The sequence below is a fragment of the Lactuca saligna genome, chromosome 3, assembly GCF_052625555.1.
Source record: "Lactuca saligna cultivar CGN05327 chromosome 3, ASM5262555v1, whole genome shotgun sequence".
NCBI classification, from domain to species: Eukaryota; Viridiplantae; Streptophyta; class Magnoliopsida; order Asterales; family Asteraceae; genus Lactuca; species Lactuca saligna.
The window spans coordinates 199,460,868-199,486,446 of record NC_136419.1 but is presented as its reverse complement, the minus strand read 5'-3'; the positions used below and the strand labels follow the sequence as shown (position 1 = coordinate 199,486,446).

The following is a 25,579-nucleotide window of genomic DNA, read 5'->3' as shown; positions in this document are numbered from 1 at the left end:
ACAAGAGATTAGATGCAGATTTGTACCTAATACAGAACTCTGGAGTGAAATAGCAGCCAATCCCACGACCTCCTTGCTTCCAAACCTTGAAACTCTTCTCCTTCCTTTCAAAGAACACACCAAGAAGCTCACAAAGATGCTATTTCTCACTCTAAGCTCTCAAGGGAAATTAGGGTTTCACAAGGGTTTGTGTGGCTGCAAATGAAGGCCATAAGGGCCTTTAAATAGGTCCTAAACCCGGGCAATTAGGGTTTTTCCTCATCAGCACCGAATCGTCGAGTCCATTCATTAAACTCGTCATCTAATCGCGACCCTACTCGACGAGTTGAGGCACCAACTCGTCGAGTCCCTCCAATTAATTCAAAATGAATAATTAAAATAGCGTACCCAAAAATCCGGATGCTACAATTCTCTCCCACTAGAATCAGACTTCGCCCTCGAAGTCTGTCACACCCCGCTAAAGCGGAAACACGAGGCGTGGCAGTATAAAGGGTTTCATAGCAAAAGTTAAAAGACAACACCAACCATAGTATTAAAAATCATTACAATTTTACAATGGTTTGAACAACTTTTAAAAGAAATTACAATGTAAATTGAAATACAACACATGCGAATGCTCCTAAAAGTGAAGTGTCCCTAAGTGCCACTTACTCGATGATTCCTGAAAAAGCACGTAAAACGAGCGTCAACTATAAAAATAGTTGGTGAGTACTCACAGATTAAAAATAATATAAGTTTCATGAATTAAAATCAAAGTTTTGATAGAGTTTTCCATAAATAAAAATATATTGCAAAAATGAGTAAATAAGTTTGTATAAACAAAGTTTGTTGCCATTGTGAGAAATAAAGTTACGTTGCCCAAATGAGATGCAACGTTCATATCCTCATGGAAATAAAATTCATTGCTAAAAACGAGTAAACAAGTTTCATTGCTATAATGAGCAATCAATTTCGTTGCTAAAAAATGTATATAAGTTTCCAGTAATAAAAGTTCGTTGTTATGATGAGATACAAAGTTTATTGCTATAATGAGAAACAAAGTTCATTGCTATAATTTGATAAACGAGTTTTATTGCCATAATAAATAACAAGTTTATTGCTATAATGATTAACAAGTTTGTATGTGTATGAGCAAACAATGAGTTCTCAACCAAACCTATGACTGAATCCCTATCAAGATCTATGCTTATCGTTCCATAGATGAATATGGTATCATGCACTCCAGCAATAGGGCGAGTGAGGAGTTGTCAATTCCCAATAGCGCTATCCACAATGTCCATTGGCTCAAAGAGTTAATGGTTAGAGAAAAGGGAAGGGCCGTAATACGATAAGTTCTCATGTTCCGTGTTGCATAAACATACATAGAGAGATATAGCAATAAAATAGCAATCATGTTTGATACAAATCAATTTAAATACAACATTCAAATAATAGTTTTTCGGGACATGCTTTTCCACCCCAAAACATAAAAACTGAAAATAGGGGAGTGCGTGAATACTCACAATATGCTAAATATAGCAACCAAGTTTAAACGAGTTAAATAAATACAAGGTATATAAATAGTTTAGGACATGCTTTTCCACCCCAAAACCTTTAAAAATCGAAAATAGGGGATTAGTGAATACTCACAATATGCATTGAGATGATGCAAATGGTGCCTTGACTATGCTCCACACGTACCACTATCGATTCCTACAATAATGGTATTCGCTAGTGAGTCTCTAATCGATATCTAACACTAGTATACTTAATACTATAATAGAATTATGCCAATAGTGTATTTGGTGTCTTGGATATGAATTATGAATGGGTTTTGGTGTCATGCATGGAGTTTTGGTTATTAAACCCTAGTTTTTGACCTAGAATAGAAAGGACATGCGTTGGACATGCATGTCCATAAAGCCACGATCTTTAGGGTTTATTATGAGTATGAAGTCATTATGGAAACTTTGGAGGTGCAACTCTAAGCATTGGATGCTTAATGAGAGTCTTGATGCATTAAGTTGTCTTTAGGAGTTAGGGTTTGGGATCTTGACTTAGTAAGGGGTATAGAGGAATAAAGTAGGAAACTTTATCCATCAAAACCATGAGAAGGACCATATCTGAGCTTTGGAGTTCTTGAGGTTGGGGAAAAATTACTTAATGGTTTAAGCTGTCCAGACCAGTCCCCACGCTGTGGCTTAGGTTGCCAAGAATTTGCTACTAGTTCGAGACCCGTCTGTTCTGTCGACTAGCAGCCACAGCGTGACGGCTAGTTAGAGTTGACTTTGACCAAGTTTGAATGATGTGTATTTTGGGTATTTTGAGTTGAAATTTGAGTATAGGTCACTTTTTGTTGTATAGGTGACCTCTAGAGTTGACATTTGGAGCAACGTTCTTTTCTGCTATATTTTCAGACTATGAGGCGAGTTTTCCTCATTATACTTATGGGTTGAAGGCACCAATGTCAGCTCATTGGATTATGAATCCTGGTATATTGGGTTGATATTATGCTGAGTATGCGTTAGATCGGTACCTCTGTCCACTGAGTATGCGTTAGATCGGTAGATCTGTATGATTACCTGTGTTGCTGGTTATTATTGTATATGTCGACATGTTATGGTTGTTGGATTGAGACGGTCATGCTTTGTACTGAAGGACAAGATACCCATGACAGTCCAGATAGGCTGAAGGCCTGCGAGGCAGTCCAGTTAGATCGAAGGCCCGAAGAGTAGTCCATATAGGTTCTAGGCCCTGCGAGGCGGTCGAGTGAGGCTGAAGGCTTATTTATGCATACTGTTATCTGTATTGGTTTTGTGTGGTACTTTAGGGGAACTCACCAAGCTTTGACTTACAGTTTAAGTTTTATGTTTCAGATACTTCAGATGATTGAGGGAAAACAAAGGCATGATCGTACACATTTTTTGATGATATGTTTTGTAGATGTTATGATACATTAATTTTGAAAGATTTGTACTTGATCTTGGATTTTTATGACTTGGATTGATGGAAAACAAGGATTTCTCTTTAATTAAAAATGAAAATTTTAATGTGGTTTTGGGATGTTGCAGAAGAAATCGATGCCTCCTTTACATGACATCGCCTTGGTGGCTGAAAACTCTTCTATTCTTGCCTTAAGTCACCTAACACCTTAAGCACGCTTTTTAAAACACAGATTGTGTCCCTCAAAAAGAACATCATAATGAAACCCCTAAAGAAGCCACCACAATGATAGCTTTCAAAACAATTTTGTTCGTTAGAAGAAGCCGTAACATATCAATCCACATCACCACCTCTTGCACATCAATAAAATCTGGTATGAACAATTACCTCTTGCACATCAATAAAATCTGGTATGAAAAACTCACATATACCACAAACAACGGACGGAAAATCCACAAACAATAAATTGGCATAAATATAAGAAATGAAAATATGCCACAAATTTGGTATGAACAACTCATAAATAATGGATGGATTATCCACATCAATAAAATCTGGTATGAACAACTCACAAATACTAATAAATTGGCATAAATTAATTGAAAATATGCAACACAGCTTCCCTGTCTGAGTCACACATACCACAAAGACGGAATATCCATGCCTTTTGCATCTAAATTATATTAACACGAGTAGCAATTCTATTTAGACGAACATGCCACTAAAAGATATTGATCTTCCGAGGGATAAACTTATTCCATCTTGTGGAAATAATGCCTTCCGGGAGAGTAACCTCATCTATGTCTCGAAGTCAACCAAAAAAATCACATCCATTCAAATTTCAAATCCGTCTCTAGAATTCAACAACTAAGAATCATGTCAAAATATTTTGTTTCTATGCAATTAGTCTTCATCATTTCTACACTGTTTTTGATAATGAAATCCAACTATATTAACCCATAACAAGTTTGACACTTCAAGACTACCTACACACATGTCTACTTAAGATAGCAAGGATTGTTTAAAAATGCTGCACCATATCACGAGGTTCAAAATGTTGAGATACCTTTTTATCGGCCACTTGGCTAGTCTAAATTTATAACAGCGGCCCACATCATCTGTTACTTTGGTTGATACTTCATTTTTTTGGCAAAAGTATATGTTTACATCAAAAAACATGTCTTATAAGTTTCAGACATATACATGCATGTTAGGTTAGGTTTTAAACATACAAGAGAAACCTTACCACCTTGCAAAATACTTCTTAACTGGTGGAAGCATAAACTCTACCATCTACTAGAAGCATTCCTGGTTTCTGTTTAAATTGGAGTCTGACCCAACTGACCGAGACTGACCATACACATTGTTTGTCCGAGAACCTCTCCCATAAGTATTCCACCAAGAAGCACAGCTTGTTTGTTCTTTTGGTGTCCTTGTGGCATCAACAAACCTATTGCTTCGGTTAGGGTTTATTTTAGCTTCTTGAACCTGTGTATGTGATCTATGAACAAAAAAATTGCAAAAATGGTAAGGCTAGAGTCGAAAGCCACCAAGGGAGCATAATTAGCTAAGACAAAAGTTGAACCAATTAACAAACCTATTGCTTCGTACAGGGTAACCATGGCTCTCATGCACAAGCATCCTTCCTCGATATCGGATTCACTCACAGTCTATTAATCAAATTTTCCAAAAGTTTCATCAATTACTTGGAAACTAACATCACTAGATGTCTAGAACAAGACTCAACTTTAATGCATGTTCATGGACTTCAGAAGTGTCTAAAAGCAAATCATTCATCCATTTTTTGATGAAAAAGACGAGTACAAATAACCCACAATATTGTCCACAACAAAACCTTTAAAGGAGGAAGGGGTGAACTAGAAGCCTGTCAAAGCAACAGAACCTGATCATAAGGATCCAAAATGGCATACCGGTTCTGGAATGGATGTGCCTTCAAGGACACAAGGGATATGAAGAGAGAAGCATGGTGGATCATAGTATACACATCTGTAGCATAGAAAAATACACTATTTAAGACAGTAGAACAATATATTCTAGATTATAAATCCTGAGTGATGACTGAAAAAAGCATTTTCTTACAGAACATCAAGATCGTTTCCAAGGCCTTTAGAATCACCAACATACTCGGGCTCTAGGTTAGGATGGACAAAACCATTTATGTCTCCATTGAAACTGAAACAAGAGAAGAAAATATATACATTAGGAAAAAAAATAACCACATCATTTTAATAATGGACAGCACAACCTTAAGCCTGTCTTTTGCTCGATGGAGCCTTCATTGTTGAAGGAAGTGATAATCCGCAAGGCAAGATTTTCTGAAATGTGTAGGAACAACTTGTCGGGATTCTCAGCATTTCTTTTAGCTTCCTCCTCCTGAAGATAAATAATTAGAGTCCTTGTCAAACATGTGAAGCTTCTAATTTCTAAATACCATTCAGCCATACATACAGTCAGTTCCTTCTCAATCATCTTTGTTGAAGCAAGAAGGCTCTCCTCATCGATAAATGGAAGCTTGCAGATACCCTTCAAAAGATATATTTTTGCAACATAAGAAAACTATAGGCATATAAAACATGGTTGTTGAAAGGAGAAATAAGTATTTTGAACAATAATCATCCCCTAACCTGCCAAAGAAATTTTTTCCCATCCATGTCGACATCAAAATCTGAGTATAAAACAACAACATATGTATATATTCAATAGTGTTCATAAAGATATTAAGCAACAAAATTTATCTGTCTGACAACTTAGAATGGGACATACCATTAGGATAGAAATCAAGAATACTCGAATCATCAGTTGTCATTAGTGACCCATATGAAGGTGGAAGTGCATGAGCACTACAAATTAGATAAGATCATGAACAAAACCAGATCAACCAATGTAATCATGTTTCTACAAAAAGAAATTTAAGAACATATACCTTGTAGGGGGGAGAACAGACATAAGTTGATCAAATGGTTTCAAGGGGGATCCTCTTTGAAACGTAACTTTAGTACTTGAAAGACCTTTAAAATCTGATGGGAATGGCCCATAATGGAATGGGTAAAACCTGTTGATGGAATAATCACACTCGTTATTCTATGTTATCAACCAGTCAACAGTATGATGATGAACCTATAAATATTGATCTTATTCACAGATGCCCCTAATTACCATGTCCATGACGCAGCACCCGAGAAGTAATATAGAAGAACCCAACACAACCCTTCGGTGTATTTTTTGACCTACAAAGAATAAAGTGGATCCAATATTTGAGAATAAATGCATTTAGTAAGATATAGTTGATGTAGCATATATACATACATACTTCTTTCCTCGTATTTTCCATATCCACTTCTGTTTCAGCAGAAAACTTGTATTTGTAATAGCGTTTTCTCCATCCAGGAGTACCCAGTTTCACCTGACAAGATTTAGTTTAATTAAACACTCACTAGTTGTGGTAATCTACAGCCTAAAAAGGGAATGCTCACAAGAACGATCCCTACCATGTCTGAAAGAAAACCGTTTTTGAAATTATCCGATATCTCACACATGTAAGATTTTAATTTCTCCTTCAATGCTTTTGTATTCTCGGCCATCTGAGAAAACAAGAAAAAGACATTTCATATTGAGTAAATATATGATTTGAAGATACAACAATGATAGCGAAAGATATAGTATTTCTCAACAATATATCGTACTTGTACATCATGATCGGTTGATTTTTCACTGTGATTGTGAGCACTTCTTGTCACAGAAAACAAACTGTCTTCTCCCTTACGACTCTATACGAAAGATTACTTGTAAGAATATGTTTGTGACAGCTATTATAAAACTTAATGAATTTGTAATAAATAAAAAGAAAAAGAACCTTATCCTTGACTTCTGACAACATGTATCGAAGCTTGCTCTTGTGGAATATTGTTGATCTTTTCTCGAAAATCTGATCTTCATATGCGCCAACTGCAAGGATGAACTTTTCGACCCTTTACATTACATCATTAGCTACCTTTTGGATATTCTACCACAAAAGCGGATACAGTTTAACGCCATGAAAATGATCGAACATTAACAAATTAACGCCATGAAAATCTGATCTTGCTTTTCGTTCATGAGAATCTGATCTTGCTTGTATACATGAATCAATAGATCAATAGCACCCTGATCAAGAATGATAAAGCTTAAGAATTTGGATATTCTACCACAAAAGCGGCAAGATTTAGTTGTCTCATGAACATTTCAATACACCTTTTTGGTAAACTATAGCAATTTTTCATCTTTGTACTTTTGACACCATTGAAATTTTCTTCAAACGAAATAGCTAAAATGTAAAAGCATTCAAACCTCAAGAATTTCCAAGGTTGGCATAGGCGGAAGAAAATCATTTCCACCAAAAAAGCATAAGAAGATGAAATCATCAATGAGTCGTTCAATATCATATTCAAAATTTTCAGGAACATTTTTCGTTCTCAAATCAAGGTTAATATATTCTCTCAGTATCCAAACATGAACAAACTGCAGTAAGAAAAAACAATAAAACTATCATTACAATGGCACCAAGTGCACGCATACTACAACATAAATAAGAATTTTTAGCTCATGTTTAATCCATCGATCACACGTTTCATGGAAACATGTAAAGTCAATAAATTTAAATTCACATAAATTTACATAACTGTTCATGGATAATTAAACCACTTGTTGTAGGGACATGCACATTTGACTCCTTAATTACCTGGTGCGGCTTCTTCACCAACGACTTTGGCTTTCCAGCTGGCAACGACACAGAGGAGCGACTTGTTCTTGAGTTATATTCTGCAAAAACATTCTGACAAAACAAGAACCTAGAATTAGAATGGATTACAAAAACTTTATTAATCAGAATTTAACAAATAAACACGATTTTTACAAGAAGCAAAGAAAGAACCTCTCGCAAAATGGAGAAATGGACTTCGTGTGTAGCCAGAGCGAGCATAATAAGGTCTGTATCCTGACCATAAAAGACATGGCGTGTATTCGGATTATAACCAGGGCAAGTACGTTGAAGCCGTATGAATGACATTATCTTGTGTTCTCCTTCACCAGGGGCATTCGCATCAGAGAGAATTACCTAAATGATCGAACATTAACAAATTAACGCCATGAAAATGGATACAGTTTGGATCACGTATTAATCAATTAAATCATTAAATCTTTCAAGATGCACATGAAGAACCTTCAAGTGTTTCCATGCATCATTTTTTGATATGCGCAGATTAACGTAAGTCTGGAGTTGCTTTGATAACTCGAACATGAACGTTGTGCCAGGAGTGATTATGCTCGAATCTGACATTTCTGATTCCTGGTGCGGAAGAACATCTCTACCTTCAATTTCGTATTGTCTTCTCAATCTATCTTCTTCTTTCCGCTATATATAGACATTACTTTCAAACTTAATTATGAAATGGTCAAAAAAGATAACGTGGAACTCTAGCATGCAGAAATAGTTCGTATCCCGATTATGATTATCTATTAGTTTCTACTTTCTACTGGAGTGTTTCGATGAAAATGTGTATGAAAAAGCATGTAACTGTAGGAGAAAAACGTACAAGTGTCTCGTGGTCTTTGGAATTTCTAAATCTTCTTGTTCTTTGCTGGTTCATTTTAGCTCTTGGTGCAACCCCATCTGCATAATGTTTTTAAATTTGTAATCTTTGAATATGGAAGTGGATTTCAGTCGAAACAATATCGCTTACCTATGGCCAAATATAGAAGCTTTCGTGGTCTTACTATCATCATAACCCTGTCTATATACTCAAATATGTTGCTGAAAACATCTTCGTAAGATGCAGGAGTATTTAACTGTAAAAAGAGTACAACCATTGTAAAAAATAGAGATTTTTACTATAGTAAATTCCCATAAAAGTTATTTCCATTTTGGAATACAGAAGATGAAGAGACGTACATGTTTTGAAAGAACATCGGTATTTAACTGTAAAAAGAACAAACAACGTAAATAAAACAGATTTTTAAAACGGATAAATTCCCAGAAAAAATATTTCCATTTTCGAATACAAAAGATTGAAAAAGAAAGAAGATTAAGAGACGTACATGTTTTGAAAGAACATCTTCGTATTCCCGTTGAAAACATGGATGTATGATTCCGTTCATGTCGAGGTAAAGATTATCAAATTCAAGGCCGTTGGGGTTGGCCAGAGTTCCGTCTTGTTCATTCGTCTTCTCCACCGTATTCACCACTATTTTTGGGTACTTGTTCACCAGCCACCTGTAAAATGACTTTACACCCATTTCTTCTTGCTTCACACAGCTTCTCCTTTCTCTGTAAATCTACAGGAATTGGAAGTGATGGATTGCAACTACTGGTACGTAGTATGTTTGGTTTCCATTTAGTATGGCGGCAGCACAGAGATCGGAAAGACTAAAAGACTATGATTACACTGTGTCACAATCAATGGCACTTCGAAAACCCAACTCTCATCATCATTGTCTTTGTATCCATGCCAATTTTTTTTAAAAGATAAGTTCGACTTCTATTTTAAAAAGACAATCAGAAGTAACTAAATTACGATAAAAGGTTATGTTTAAGTTGCCTTTTTATGATCAGATTTTCGATGTGAATGGGTATAAAAAATGCTTAAATTGTATTTAATTTGATTTCTTTTGAAACTATATAGTTTGTTAATGAATTAAATTCAAAATAATTCGTTTTTATTAGAGCATTCGGTTTGAGAGTTGTTTCACGCATAGGTTTCCTACGTGGATCCTATGTGGAAGGGATGTCTAGTGAACACCACTCTCAAGCGTAGTGGGTGTTGTGGAGTGGTTACCATCATATAAAGGTGTTTACGGGGCGGTTCGGTTCGGATAATAAAAAAATTATGAATCATGACCACGGGGCGGGTACCTAACATGCATTAATCGAAACCGAACCGAATTATGAAAAAAACCGAACCGAACCGAACCGGATGAAGGCGGGTAACCACGGTTCGGTTCACTGGTACCCACTAAATACAAAAAATCAAAATCATTAATAAAAAATATAAACCATGACTAAGTCATCAAGTTCTAATTATATATTATAATTTATATAATAACTAATGAAATTAACAATAAAAGGTGATGAAAGTTCTAAACTATTGTTTGAGTTTTGTTTGGGCTATGGGATTACTGGATTGTATGCGGTAGGACGGATAAATTAAAGAAAATGTTGATCGAGTATGGAGTATGGAAGCGTAACAATATTCTTATTATTTATTCTAGTTATATATATATATATATATATATATATATATATATATATATATATATATATATATATATATATATATATATATATGTATATCAATGACGGTTCGGTTCGGGTATCCGCGGATATTGAAATATCCAAACCGAAACCGACCCGTAGATAGTCGTTTTTTTCGGTTTCGGTTTCGATTTATTTCGGTTACGGTTTTTTCGGTTTCGGATTGGCCGGATCGGCTCGGTTTTTCGGTTTTGCGATTTTTTTGCACACCCCTACCATCATGGACGTCTAGGAAACCTGTGTCCATCTCTCTTTTCTTCACTAGTTGGTCGGTGAACAACACCCCACATGTATAATAGATGGGCTGTGAAAGAAGATGATGATGATGTGGAATTATTTTTATGGTATGGATATCGGAAGGCCTTAGGAAAATAGCAAAAAATATTTAATTTTAAATTTTTTTTTATTTTTTTATTTTGACATTGATTTTTTCCGTAAATTAAAAATCATGTTTTTCGATTTGTTTTAATATTAACTACATACTTGGTTGTCGCCTCATATCCTGACTAAGAAATAATGTTGTGATGAATTGTTTGTTGGGGATTTATAGACAAGGTGTGTGGTAATCTATTTGTTTCTAGATAAAGAATCGGTGCTATTAATAGGCTGTCAGAATTATTGTTTGTGCATCTGCAAGGGATTCTTGATATTAGAGGTTGTTATGATTAAGAGATTTTCGAGGTATCCATATGAGATTCGGAGTCTTTTTGAGTATGCTTGGTCTTTATCTGGAAGAACATCTTGCGTTATGTTATACATTAGGGAGCCCCGATTCTGTTTGTGAAGAAGAATGATGGGTCTCATCGGATGTGTATCGACTACCAGGAGTTGAATAAGGTAACGGTGAAGAACCGTTATCTCCTCCCGATGATTGATGATCTTTTCGAACAGCTTCAGGGTGCATCTTGGTTCTCCAATATTGATTTGTGATCAGGTTATCATCAGATGCGGGTTCGCGATGAGGTTGTGCAGAAGACGGCTTTTCAGACTCGATATGGTCATTATGAGTTCGTCGTGCTGCCATTTGGGCTCTCCAATGCTCCAGCCGCATTCATGGATCTCATGAACCGCGTATGCAGACCGATGTTGGATCGGTCTGTGATAGTATTCATTGATGATATCCTGGTTTATTCTAAGACTCAGGAGCAACATGAGGAGCATTTAAGAGAGGTGTTGGAGACTTTGAGGAGGGATAGACTCTTTGCAAAGTTCTCCAATGGCACTTCGAAAACCCAACTCTCATCATCATTGTCTTTGTATCATGCCATTTTTTTTAAAAAGATAAGTTTGACTTCTATTTTAAAAAGACAATCAGAAGTAACTAAATTACGATAAAAGGTTATGTTTAAGTTGCCTTTTTATGGTCAGATTTTCGATGTGAAGGGGTTAAAAAATGCTTAAATTGTATTTAATTTGATTTCTTTTGAAACGATATAGTTCGTTAAGGAATTAAATTCAAAATAAATCTTTTTTATTACGTCATCCGGTATTGGAGTTGTTTCACGCGTAGGTTTCCTACGTGGATCCTATGTGGAGGGGATGTCCACTAGTGTGACATCCCCATTTTCACGGCCAGAAAAGACCGATTTTGTTTATGCTTTATAAAAATCAGAGTACTTCATTTTATAAAAATGTTGCGGAATTTGTTCCCAGAAAAACATGGTAAATACGTTATTAAAACATTTTCGAAGAAACGTATTTATTTCATTTTAAAACGTTTGGGACGTCATCGTTAATACAGAAACATAAGCATAAACAGAACTTACAATTATTTACACTAGTGATCTACATCTCTTTAAATCTCTCAGTGTAATGTCACTTCATATCAACACCTGTTATATAAATAAACTGAGTGGGTCAGGTTGGGAAACCTGGTGAGTACATAGGGTTTTCAACCCACAATAATATAATTATTATGTTTAAACAATCAAACAATCAACCCAATTACCCATCCTCATTATCTTCTTTATTCTTAAGGATCTACCCTAAGAATCAGCTATTTCTCATTCATCCATTCCTAAGGATCATCCTAAGGAAACAACATGAAGTCCATTGTTGCCAATGACACATTGGTCAAGCGCAGCTGCTAATATTGTCACTTAGGCTCAGCTGCCAGAATTAGGACATTTTCTATGAGGCGCTTCTGCTGGTATTGACCTTTAAACACTACTGTCATGGTCATAAGGCTCCCTATTAGGCGCAGCTGCCGATACTATCCTTAGAGCGCAGCTGCTAGGATGTTTACCGTAGATCTAAATCATCTACGGGTTGTGGCGCAGCTGCCAGTGCTCATCTATAGGGTACTAGGTCCACTGCTGCCGGTGTATACCTATAGGGCACTAGGTCTGTACTAGTAATGTTCCTCTATTTCAGCTTTTATCCATCATCATTCATCTACCCATGTTTTACCCAACATATTTTGTAGATATAAAATACTTTATACAGTTTACATCATTTAAAACATGTATAAAAATCTTTCACCAGCATAGACAACAAGTATTCAGACAATATGCACACATAACACGTAATTTATATTAAAATACTTCATATCTATGTGTAAGATGAAAGAGACCATGCACTCACAACACGTAAATTATATAATAAATACTTCATATCTATGTGTAAGATGAAAGGGACCATGCACTCACAACACGTAAATTATATAATAAATACTTCATATCTATGTGTAAGATGAAAGGGACCATGCACTCACCTGAGAAGGTGGTGACTCGGTACTCGGACAACGCTTCGTTTACTTTAAAAAAAAATTCTTCGACGAAACCTAGTATTATCACCAATACATTTTAGTCTATTATTCGTCGAGACTAATTAATAGTCTAGCTATTATTACTATTATATATGCGTTAAAAAAAATACTTATATAACCCATAATAATAGCCCAAGTATTTATTATATGTTCTTAATAACGTTAATATAATTAAATAAAAACTATATTAAAAATAGCGTAGGCGTAGCTCACTTACAGCGGCTTTTATAGAAAATCAGACTTTGCTTGGAGCAGCGTTTCCGAGCCGAAAAGCTCTTCTTCTCGGAGCCGTCGAGCACTCCGGGGCTTCCGCCTCGTGCTAGGGAGGTTCCCTAGGCTTTTCGGGGGATTTCGGGGCTAGAGAGAGGTTCTAGAGAGAGAGTAAAGAGAAGAAAGAATGGGAAAGGTGTGAAGAAAATGAGGGTGGGAGAGGTGGTATTTATAGGGTGAAAATGGCTGAACTTGGTGCCACATGTCACCATCTAGTGGCAAGACTTGGGGAGAAAGCAATGGCCAAGATTGTGCCACATCACCCATTTTCGCACAGCACACTTCCGACTTCTAAAATCCGTAACTTTCACATACGACCTCCGTTTTTGACATTCTTTATATCCACGCGTAGGTAAAAATAATATCTACAACTTTCATTTTGACTCCGTCGGCTAATTCTCGACCGATCTTAAATTTAACAGTACGAGGCGTTTAGACTGTTAAATGACCGCGAAGAATTCGTAACTCCTTCATACCGACTCCGTTTTCGTCTGTCTTTTTACCATTGAGTTCCTATTAATGAGATCTTGAACTCTCATTTAGGTCATGTAAGCCAAAAACCGCTCGAACTAAAATTCGAGTTTCGGACCGTGCACTGCTAAGCCGAATCTTAGAAAAATCATAACTTCCTCATACGAAATCAGATTTGGGTGTTCTTTTTATCGACACTCTTAGTTTAACATATTCTACGACTTTTGTTTAGATTGCTAAGGATAAATCTCGCTCTATCGTAAATTCACTATTTACGCTTCCCGGTGCCGTGCCGATTTTGCCGTAAAACTTCGACGGGCCATAACTTCTTCGTTATAACTCGGATTTCGGCGTTCTTTATATGTACGAAAACCTTGTGACATATTCTACAATTTGGTTAAGATTATTTATTATAAATAATCTTTTGTTGAAAAGTTATTTTCGACCCCTGTTGCCTCTAAATTGACTAGCCCGGATCTGCGGGCGTTACAACTAGTGAGCACTACCCCCAAGCATAGTGGGTGTGTTGTGGAGTGATCTCCATTACGGACGTCTAGGCAACCTTTGTGTCTATCTCTCTCTCCCGTTTCTCTCTCTCTCTCTTCTACACTAGTTGATCACTGATGAACAACACCCCACATGTATAGTAGGTGGGTTGTGAAAGAAGTTGATGATGATGTGAATTACTTTCATGCGTACGAATACCGAAAGGCCTTAGGTAAATAGCAAAAAATATTTAATTTTAACTTTTTTATTTTTTTTATTTTGACATTGATTTTTTCCATAAATTAAAAATCATGTTTTTTGATTTTGTTTAATATTAACTACATACTTGGTTGTCGCCTCGTATCCTGACTAAGAAATAATGCTATGATGAATTGTTTGTTGGGGATTTATAGGCAATGTGTGTGGTAATCTATTTGTTTCTAGATAAAGAATCGATGTTATGAATACAGTGTCAGAATTATTGTTTGTGCATCTGCAAGAGATTCTTGATATTAGAGGCGGTTATGATTAAGAAGTTTTCGAGGTATCCATATGAGATTCGGAGTCTCTTTGAGTATGTTTGGTCTTTATCTGGAAGAACATCTTGCGTTGTGTTATACATTGGGAGCCTCGATTTTGTCTGTGAAGAAGAAGCGTGAGTGTCATCGGATATGTATCGACTACCTGGAACCGTTATCCCCTCCCGAGAATTGATGATCTTTTCGACCAGCTTCATGGTGCATCTTGGTTCTCCAAGATTGATTTGTGATCAGGTTATCATCAGATGCAGGTTCGCGATGAGGTTGTGTAGAAGACGGCTTTCCCGACTCGATATGGTCATTATGAGTTCATTGTGATGTGTAACGTTCGTAGATCCGGACTAATCAATTTATAGATAATAGGGGTCGAAAACGATTTTTCGACAAAAGATTATTTAGAATAAATAATCTTAACCAAGTTGTAGAATATGTCTCAAGGGTTCCATGCATATAAAGAACGCTGAAATCCGAGTTATAACGAAGAAGTTATGGCCCATAGAAGTTTTTAAGCAAAACCGACACGACACTTGTGAGATGTAAATAGTGAATTTAAGATAGAGGACTTTTTAGCCTTAATGGTCTAAACAAAAATTTTAGTATACATTAAACCAATAACATACAAAAAAAGAACTCTCAAATCTGACTTCGTATGACGAAGTTATGATTTTTCTAAGGTTTGACATAGCCGTGCACGACCCGAAACTCAAATTTTAGTTCGAGCATTTTTTGGCTTACGCAACCTTAATGAGAGTTGAATATCTCATTAATAGGAACTCAACGGTAAAAATACAGACAAAAACGGAGTTCGTATGAAGGAGTTACGAATTCTTCGTGGTCATTTAACAATGTAATATCCTCCTACTGTTAAATTTAAGATCGGTCAAGAATTAGCCAACGGAGTCTAAATGAAAGTTGTAGATCTTGTTTTTACCTACGCGTGAAAAAAAAGAACATCGAAAACGAAGCTCATATGCGAAAATTACGGGGTTTAGAAGTCGGCAGGGTGCTGCTGCAAAATGGGTGACGTGGCTGAATATGGACGAAGGATTTCTCCCCAAGAAAAGCCATCAGTTGATGACACGTGGCACCGACTCGGCGAGTCCATCAGGATTTCAACTTATAAATAGAGGTGTCGGGTTCTCTCATTTCCCACACCTCTCCCCTTCAACTTTCTCTCTCTAAACTCTCTCTCTAGCCTCCCTTAAGCCCCATAAAGTCTAGGTAAACCCCCTAGCACCCGAAGGAATCCCCGAGGCTCCCGAAGCCCCGAGAAAAGAGCCTTTCAACTCGGGAACACTACTCCAGCGAAGCCCAATTTTCGAGAAAACCCGTTGTAACTGAGCTACGCATACCCTATCTTTAGTATAAGTTATGTTTCAATATAGTAATGTTATTAGGACCTTATAATAAGTACTTGGGCTATTGTTATGGGTTATATAAGTATTGTTTAACGCTTATATAATGTAATAATAGCTAGACTATTAATTAGTCTTGGTGAATATTTGACTAAACCCTAGTGGTATTGATACTAGGTTTTGTCCGAGGGAAATTGTTCTAACAATAACGAAATGTTGTCTGAGTACCGAGTCACCACCTTCTCAGGTGAGTGCGTGTTCCCTTTCATCATACACATAGATATGAAGTATTTTAATATAAATTACGTGCTATGTGTGTATATTGTCTGAATACTTGCTGTTTATGTTGGGTGAAATATTTTTAAACATGTTTTTAAATGATCTATACTATATATTTATTTTATATCTACAAATATGTTGGTATAAAACATGGGTAGATGAAATAGTTGATGTGTGATGAAATAAAATGATGAGAGATAGGTGATGATAGCTGAGGATGGATAGGTGATGATATATCGGTGATGTAGGATGAAAGATACTATAACATTATCCGACAATTTGGAGATGTAGTCATCTACCAGAGTATAGATGGCGACCACAAACTATTATAGACAACCCCGTGGAAACACCAGCAGGCTCATAACATGTAGGTGATGAATTACGAGTTCAGGTGATGTTGTAACTACGTATTCATGCAATGATACTCTAACCCCTTACAATGAATTACGAGTTCAGGCGATGTTGTAACTACATATTCATGCGATGATACTCTAACCCCTTACTATGAATTACGAGTTCAGACGATGCTGTAACTACGTATTCATGCGATGATGCCGTAACCCTTGTTGGGCACGTATTGAGGGAGTAATCCCTGAATCAATATTGTCTATGCGATGTAGGCGATGATCCTTAGGGAGAGTCCTTATGAACGAACATATAAGGAAATGCGATGTAAGGAGATGAGAGGTAAATATGATGTAGGAGACGACCTTTAGGATAAATCCTTAGGGATGATACTTAGGAATAAAGAAGATAATGGTGATGGGTAATCGGATTAATTGTTTGATGATTAAACATAATAATTATATTATTGTGGGTTGAAAATCATATGTACTCACCAGCTTTCCCAACCTGACCCACTCAGTTTACTTGTGTCACAGGTGATAATGTGAAGTTACATTACACTGAGAGATTAAGGAGATATAGATCACTAGTGTAAATGAATGTAAGTTATGTTTATGCTTATGTTTCTATATTGACGATGACATCCCAAATGTTTTAAAAGGAATAAAAATACATTTCTTCGGAAATGCTTTGATAATGAAATTATCATGTTTTTTGGGAACAAATTCCGCAACGTTTTTATTGAAAGAGATACTCTGATTTTTATAAAGCATAAACAAAAATCGGTCTTTTTCTGGGGATGTCGTATATGAAAGGAAACACCTTCCGGGACTAGGAAACATCTTGACCAAGTGTTGGAATCACATGTGATTCAACATAGGAAGGTATAAAGTCACTCACATGAGTTTACTACCATGAGTTCACGGCCCAAGGGAGTTTACGGCCATAAACTCATGGCTACTCATGTGGGAATGCAAGTTTGAAGGCTAGTGAATGATTTAGGGACATTAACTCTAACCTATGATGAAAAAGACCACCTTCCTTAGAGTTTTTGAGGAGTTCACGGCCCTTATGAGTTTACTACCATAAACTCATGGCCTTTCATGTTTATGAGGGTCCTAAAGGTCATAAGGAAGTATTCTAAATTCAAGTCTAAGCCTTAGGAAGTGTTTGTGGCATCAAAACACCCGTAGCTTGAGTTTACGGCCCATGGACCATTTCGTCATGTGTTTGCGGCCGTAAACACTCATGGGTGTTGGTATTTTGATTGCTTTGGGTCCTAGACACATCAAGGTAAAGTGTCATGCTAGTCTCTTGGCTTAATGAAGACATTTGGGGCATTTTGACACCTTAAAATGGAGTTCACGGCCCAAGAACGTCCTTGGCCGTGAACTCACTTTCAACCCTTGATTCTTAATGTTTTGAATGTCTAAAAAAGCTATGGGTAGTCTCAAGGTTCATTTCCAAGGTTTGGAGGGACATTGGGCACACTTTGGCCCTTATAAAAGAGTTTACTCTCCAAGTGTTCTTGGGCGGTAAACTCTCAAATCTTGGGGTTTTGATCCGATTTTGATATTATCAAGCACAATCTAAGATATATAATACAACTAGATGGAAGTACTCATGATTTTGGATGAAAACCCGAAGATCCGTAAGAGAGAATTCGACTTTTCTCTAGTTCGAAATGTAACTAATGAATGAATATGGCTCAAAATTCTATATATAGTCCTGAGATTTTTGGAAGAAATATTTCATTCATGAAATGAACTCTAATATAACAGAGTTTTGGAATAACAGAGTTGCACAAAACCCTAGTGCATCCACTCTCCTGATATCTCCTTAAGTGTAAACCCTGAAATACTTAAACTTATACGGAAAAGTCTGAAAATTTACTGCGACTGTTCTAACTTCTATTGACTTGATAATGTTCGTACAGAATGGAAATTTCGGGTTGTCACACTTAGGGGTTGTATTGTAAATTAAGGGCCTTATTTTGTAAGGAATTGTGGAAGGGAGGGCTAAAATGTAAGTGTTGGATTTCATTCTAAAGAGAATTGAAGGGCAGGGACTAATTATGTCATTATGGTTCAAAGTTTTAAGGGAGCCGGTATATATGGTGTTAGCAACCAGCAAACCCTAACCCTAAGCGCCCTAATCCTCCAGTCGCCACTCCCATCGGCTCTTCTTGTTCCGATCAACCAAAGACCATCGAGACCACTGCTGTCAGTAACACCGTGAATGACCGGAAGCACCGAGACCAAGTTTTTGCGCTGTGAACGGCGAAGGGTGAGTTGTGAAGTAGATGTCTATTTACGAGGGGTGGAGGTCTGAGATAGCCTAGTCGTTGTTGCTGTTTGGATGTCAGACGACCACCTCCCTATTATATTATTCCTCTCCTTCTCCGCTTCTTCCTGGTTCTACGACGCTGTGGGATCCCGATGAATATTCCATCATTTTTTGCTCGTTTGCTTCACGCCACCGCAGGGGTGTCCGGGGCTGGTGCGTATCCGAAGATGGATGTGCGAGTTTTGGTGCTATGGGCATGTGTTTCTTGGTTGAGAATCAACAGAATCGTCGCCACCACCATGAGGTGGTGGCTATTATCGCAAGAGTTGTTACTGCCGCCACCATACAACTGGTTGGCTTCCCTTTCCGAGCAAAAGACGTGAAGGTGGGTGTGTTGCAGTTGGTGAGTGTATGTGTGTATGGCTGGAATTCCCGGAAAAGGAATCACCACCACCATAGGGTGGTGGTTGCCGCTACATGCCACCGCCGACCATCGCAAGGGTGGTTGTGTGTGTTTATTTTGGTATCTTCATTGTAAAGTGTAAATTATCAATCAAATAATGAAAGGAAAACTGAAAACCATCATTGGCCGCCGTGTCGGGTGGCAGTGTGCTTTGATGGTGTTTTGACTTGTTTGGATGGTTGGACAATGGGACTAAGAAACCCTAATGTGCCCAATGAGGCTTAATGGACTTAATAAACCGTAATGGGGCCAATAAAGCTTAATGGACCCAAAAGCCCAAATAGATGACTAATGGGCCTAGTGAAACCTTAATAAGTGTAATGAACCTTAATTAATCAAAAGACATATCAATTGGGCCTATTGGGCTAAGATGGGGTTGGAAACCCTAATTAGGGTTTAGAAAACCATAACATTGGATTTATGGGCTTGGACTTATTGGGACCCACTTTTGGGCCATTGGGATGGAATTGTGTGATTAAGCCCAATCACACCATATGACTTATTTAGAACAATGATGGACTTAATGAATTAAGTCCTTAATAGATTAAGTACTTAATGGGTTAAGTGAGAAACACTTAACCCTAATTGTCATTTTATGTGAAAACCCTAATTTCACTTGAGTTTATTATTGGGCCTTGGTGATTGGATTATTAATGGGACATCCAAGATCAAGCAAATGGACTAGAATAATTAATGTGCTTTGAGGTAAGGCTCATATGAGGAGTTGGGCCCAATTTGGAAAATTAAGACATAGTTGGGCCTTAATGATTATATAATATTGGACCATTAAACTGTCAAATGTTAGACTACAATAAATGGTTGGGCCTTATGGTAAGACCTTGTAAAGGTTTGGGCCCAATTTGGAAAATTGGGCCATATGTTGGGCTTTGACTCATTGTTGACTTTTGGGCCTTTGGATTGGGCTTTGGACTTGAATAAAGCTGAGTTAGGGGTAAAGTAGTATTTACCCCAAGTATGTATTTATGGTTATGTGTTGGAACCCAATTATTTATTGGGTGATGTTTTGATATTGACAGTTTGGGAATCTGTCATCCAGCAGCTGAGGTTGGGTATGCGGGACTTCAGCACCGTGGGATTGTGTCTACGGGACTTCAACATTGTGATGTGAGTTACCTTCCAGTATGGGTGGGTCTAAAGCACCAATGATGGCCCACAAGTAGGTGATTATGTTTGAGATGATTGTCTTTGTGATAATTATTTGGTTGCCATTATTTGATATGGTTATTATGCTAGGATGCTATGAGATATGTGTTAGTAGTAGTAGGGGTGCAATAGTTCCTAGTTACCGGTTGAAAGATACCGAAGACAATTACCGATTGAAAGATACCGAAGGGGTGGACAGAACCCATGTATGCCTAGCAGTATGTTTATGATATGTTATTATGTGACTTGTATGGTTATGATATGCCATTATGTGAGTAGTATGTTTATGATATGTTATTATGTGGCCAGTATGTTTATGAGATGCCATTATGTGATTCTGTATGTTTATGTTATGTTATCATGGAACCAATGTGTTATGTGATAGGGGTGAAATAGTCCCCGGATACCAATTGAAAGATACCGAAGGGGAGGTTAGCTCCCGATTACCGATTGAAAGATATCGAAAGGGATGTTAGTTCCCAGTTACCGGTTGAAAGATACCGAAGGGGAGGTTAGTTCCCGAGTACCGGTTGAAAGATACCGAAGGGGAGCCCAGCTCCTAGTTATGCCAGGCAGATACCGGTTGAAAGATACCGAGGGATAAACATTATGTGGTATGATTGGGGAACTCACTAAGCTTTATGCTTACGGTTTACAGTTTTGGTTTCAGGTACTCGTTTTCAAAGGAAAGGAGTTGGCTTGATCGCAGCGCATCGCACTATGGTTTTCTGCACATGAGATCTTTGGGATTACACTCTGATATTGTTATATGATAACTGATGTGTGTGAAATAAACTAGTTTTAATCCTACTAACTTATACACAAAGACAAACACACGAAAGGCAGTATACCTATCGATTAGCAGTTTAGTTCAGGTAAGTAGGGTATCGAACACAAGGAACGGTAAACAATTAAAATAAATGCTAATATTATCTAAATAAAACAAGTAAAAAAAGGGTTTTCTCTAGTTTTACAAGACTAGAAACTTAAATACTTTACTAACACGCAAACTAAGCAACTAACAACTAAGAAAACAAAGATCAACTAAATTCAATGATTAAAAAGGCCTTCTGCTTAGGTTCGAATCATTTGTTCCCATGGATGATTTTATGGTAAATATATCGGATTAATTCTTCATTGGTTACCGACAAAAGTGATTAGATTCACATTCGCTATAGCTAATCCTTAGAAAACATATTAATTCAAGCAATGGCCAGTTGTCTAAATTAATGAATTTCCTAGTTTATTGATTCGGGTTTAGAAAGACTTGTAATTAGCTAATCAAATTGGTGATTCAATTAACCTCTTGTTGATGGTGTATCACACAAGCTCACACATTAACTTACCTATCTTCAAATTAATTCTAGTTTCACATTCGTTATTCCTAGACATACAACTATGTGGTCACGTAAATCATATGAAATTAGCAACTAAGAGATGTTCATACAACTTAATTACTGATTTATTAACAGAAGAATAGTTATTGTTAACACATAAGGTTCTTTAACAAGCTTAATAAAACATAATCACCAATTAAAATTAATCCTAATCAAATAATCAATCCATGTTCACAAATTCATCTACCTAAACAGAAGTTATGAGTTTTTAGCTCATGATTACAGCAGAAACAAGCACAAAAACGAAATCAATTGGTAAAAACATAGTTCAAATAAGAGATTAGGTAAGAGTAAACTTGATTTTGACTTGATTCTCCTTAAAATTGAATGTAGGGTTGATTCCCTTGCTTCCCACGCTCTAGCATCACCTTTAGTCGATAATTGGCCTCCAAGGGTTCATCTATATGCTAGGGTATCGATCTGAAAGTCCCTTTATATAGATTTTCACAAAACAGGGGCTACTCGGTGAGTCCAGTAACCTACTCGGCGAGTCCGTCACTTAAAATTCCATGTACGGCAAGGCAAAGTCAAGAATTGCGAAACTTCTAACCAACTCGGCGAGTTGATGGCCTACTCACCGAGTCCATTTGGAATCAGCATTTTCTCAAAACATGAAAGTCATCCGAAATTGTGTCTAGTTTTCAGAAAATTTTGAATCTCGTCAATCGGAGTTACGGTTCATGGGGTATGGCCAAAACACTGACGAGGGGTCAAGCTATCCAGCAACATCCTTCTTTCTTCAAAATCCAATATCCAAGCCTCCAATCGCTAGTTCCGCTTCCTTTTCCATCCGAGCATGTAATTGTTGCTAAAAAATGAAATTATAAACTAATTAAGCACCTTTTGTTCATTAAATGAGATAAAATCAACATAAAGTATTAAGATAATGCATGAATTTTATAACTAAATATGCCCATATCAATAACATGTTTTGATTACTTCTACTTTGGTTTTGACATGAAATGATATTATAGATGATTTATTATATTGTTGGTTTATAATAACGTAATTAAAAATGAAATTTTTGGCCTGTATTTTTGGGATGTTACACCTGGGGACGAGCCCACAGCATCCATATATGTTATATGCATGGCTTATGTGATAAATGTAGCTTTATGGCTAATATGATATGTGATTATATGGATTGTGTATGGGGTATGCTATGGGGAACTCACTCAACATTAGCTTGTAGTTTGTGGATTTGTTTCAGGTACATTTGAGCCCAAGGGCAAGGGCAAGGCTTGATGGTGCAGCGTGCACTCTCTCTCGGGGGTTTTTATGGGACACTCTGATGATTTGAAATAAAATTGTACTAAATATGAGTTATGAAAGTAATTGTATTTGGGATTCCATGGTTTGTGGGAAGTATTTTAGTTAATCAAAAATTAAAAAAATATATATTTTGAAAATTAGTTCGTTACAGTTTAACGTCGAACGTTGACTTTTGGCATTGCTTGTGTTTTTGGTCAAATTTCTATCTTTTAGAAGGTAGAATCAGGGTTTGCCTTGCATGGATTGTTAAGAGGGGTTTAGCACCCATTGTTTTGCGGTGAGAGCTGTTAGATGTGGTCAGCACGAGAGTGAGCGGAGTTTTAGTTGGCGCTGTCGAGCTATTATTAAGGTGAGTCTTCTCATTGTACTTATGGGTCGAACGCACCAAATTCGGTTCACTAGATTGTGTCGTATAGGATGCTAGTTGCCTTTGTAACTCTTACATATATGATTGGGTTGAAATATACCACACGGTTGGGCCCATGATTGTATGTTCGGTTGAAAGAAACCCCAAGATTGGGCCCAATGTTGCATGTTCAAGTTGAAAGAAACTCGGGTCGTAGGCATCAATGTTGGCCCATTAGATTGTGTTGTATAGGATGCTAGCTATCTTTGTAACTTTTGCATATATAATTGGGTTGAAATATACCCCATGGTTGGGCCCATAATTGTATGTTAGTTGAAAGAAACCCAGGGTTGTGCCCAGTGTTGCATGTCTAAGCAAGTTTGAATGAAAGGAACACATAAAGCTAGCAACTCTATTACTCTCCTGAGTCCCGTGAGCAACATATATTTTAGATCTAGACTTTGGTTGGGGTTCTTGACCTTTCATGAGTTTTTTTTTTTTTTTTTTTTTTTTTTTTTTTTTTTTTCATTTTTAGCTCTATTGGACATGTGTGTCTATAAAGCTTCCCTCTTTATCCTAGATCTATTGGAGTGGTTGGGTTAAACTTTTTTGGATTAAGGGCTTAATGGTTAAGACATTATTGTACTTATCTTTATTTGGACCTAGGGTTTAAGATCTTGATCTCTTTGGGTTTCTTAATGGATAAAGTTGGAAACTTTATCCATTTAGACCATATGAAGGGCCAGATCTGAGCTTTGAAGCTCTTGGGACTAGGAAATCCCCGACTATATCGTTGTATGAGGGCCACGACGTGGCCATGGATGGTCACAATGTGGCGGTTAACTAAAGTTAACGGTGAAAGTTGTCTTTAACCGTTAACTTTTTGGCATGGGTTGACTTTTTGTCAAATTTCTATTTTTTAGAAGGTAGACTTAGGGTTTGCCTTGCATGGATTGTTATGAGGTGTTTAGCACCCATCTTTTGGCGGTGAGAGTTGTTGGTTGTGGTCGGCATGACATTGAGCAGGGTTTTAGTCGGCACTGTGATTCAAGTGAGTCTTCTCACTGTACTTATGGATCGAAGGCACCAATGTTAGTCTGCTAGATTGTGTTGTATGGATGCTAACTATCTTTGTAACACTTGCATATATGATTAGGTTGAAATATACCCTAGGGTTTGGCCCATGATTGTATGTTGGGTTGAAAGAAACCCTAGGACTAGGTCCAATGTTACATGTTTGGGTTGAAAGAGACCTGAGGGTCCCCTAATTATATGTTGGGTTGGAATATAACCTAAGATTAGGTCTACTTATTTGTTCTTATTTGTATGGTATATTGTATTTTGGTGAACTCAATAAATAAGCTAGCTTTGTAATTATGGTTTATGTTTAAAATGTTTTCATATATTCATGGCTTCAAAAGGAATGATTCCCCTTGATCGCACTACATCTCCTGGTGATTATTTTGCAATGAATGTTTAAGATTTTACTCTGATGTTTTGAAAATATTTTTATTTTGATAGTCTTTTTAAATAATGAATGCACGGTTGATTTAATTATAATAAAATTTTCAATGTTACACAATTTCTTTTGTAGCTGTTTTCTAAATATGGATCATGTCTATTTTTTTTATAAGAAGGGACCCATTTATATTGTTTTATATACTTAATGACTATTTTTGTTGTTTTTTAATCCTTGGAAACTTTGTATATTTATTTATAATGACGTGCTACTTTATGTTTTTATTTAACAATATAATAATCATAAAATAACAAAGAGCTCAAAATAACATCAACTTCATCAACCTGTCTTAAAAAGTAATATTGATAGCTATTAACTATTTATCTTCATAAACTTCCATATTTCATCATATTTCAATATTAATTTTTTAAAATTTTCGTAACACACCTGTC

At 36.7% G+C, this 25,579-nt stretch overlaps 1 pseudogene; it reads right to left on the bottom strand.

The window, feature by feature from the left end:
* Nucleotides 1–4,797: 4,797 nt before the first annotated feature.
* LOC145036307 (5'-3' exoribonuclease 3-like) lies at nt 4,798–9,213 on the bottom strand (annotated as a pseudogene).
* Nucleotides 9,214–25,579: the final 16,366 nt, after the last annotated feature.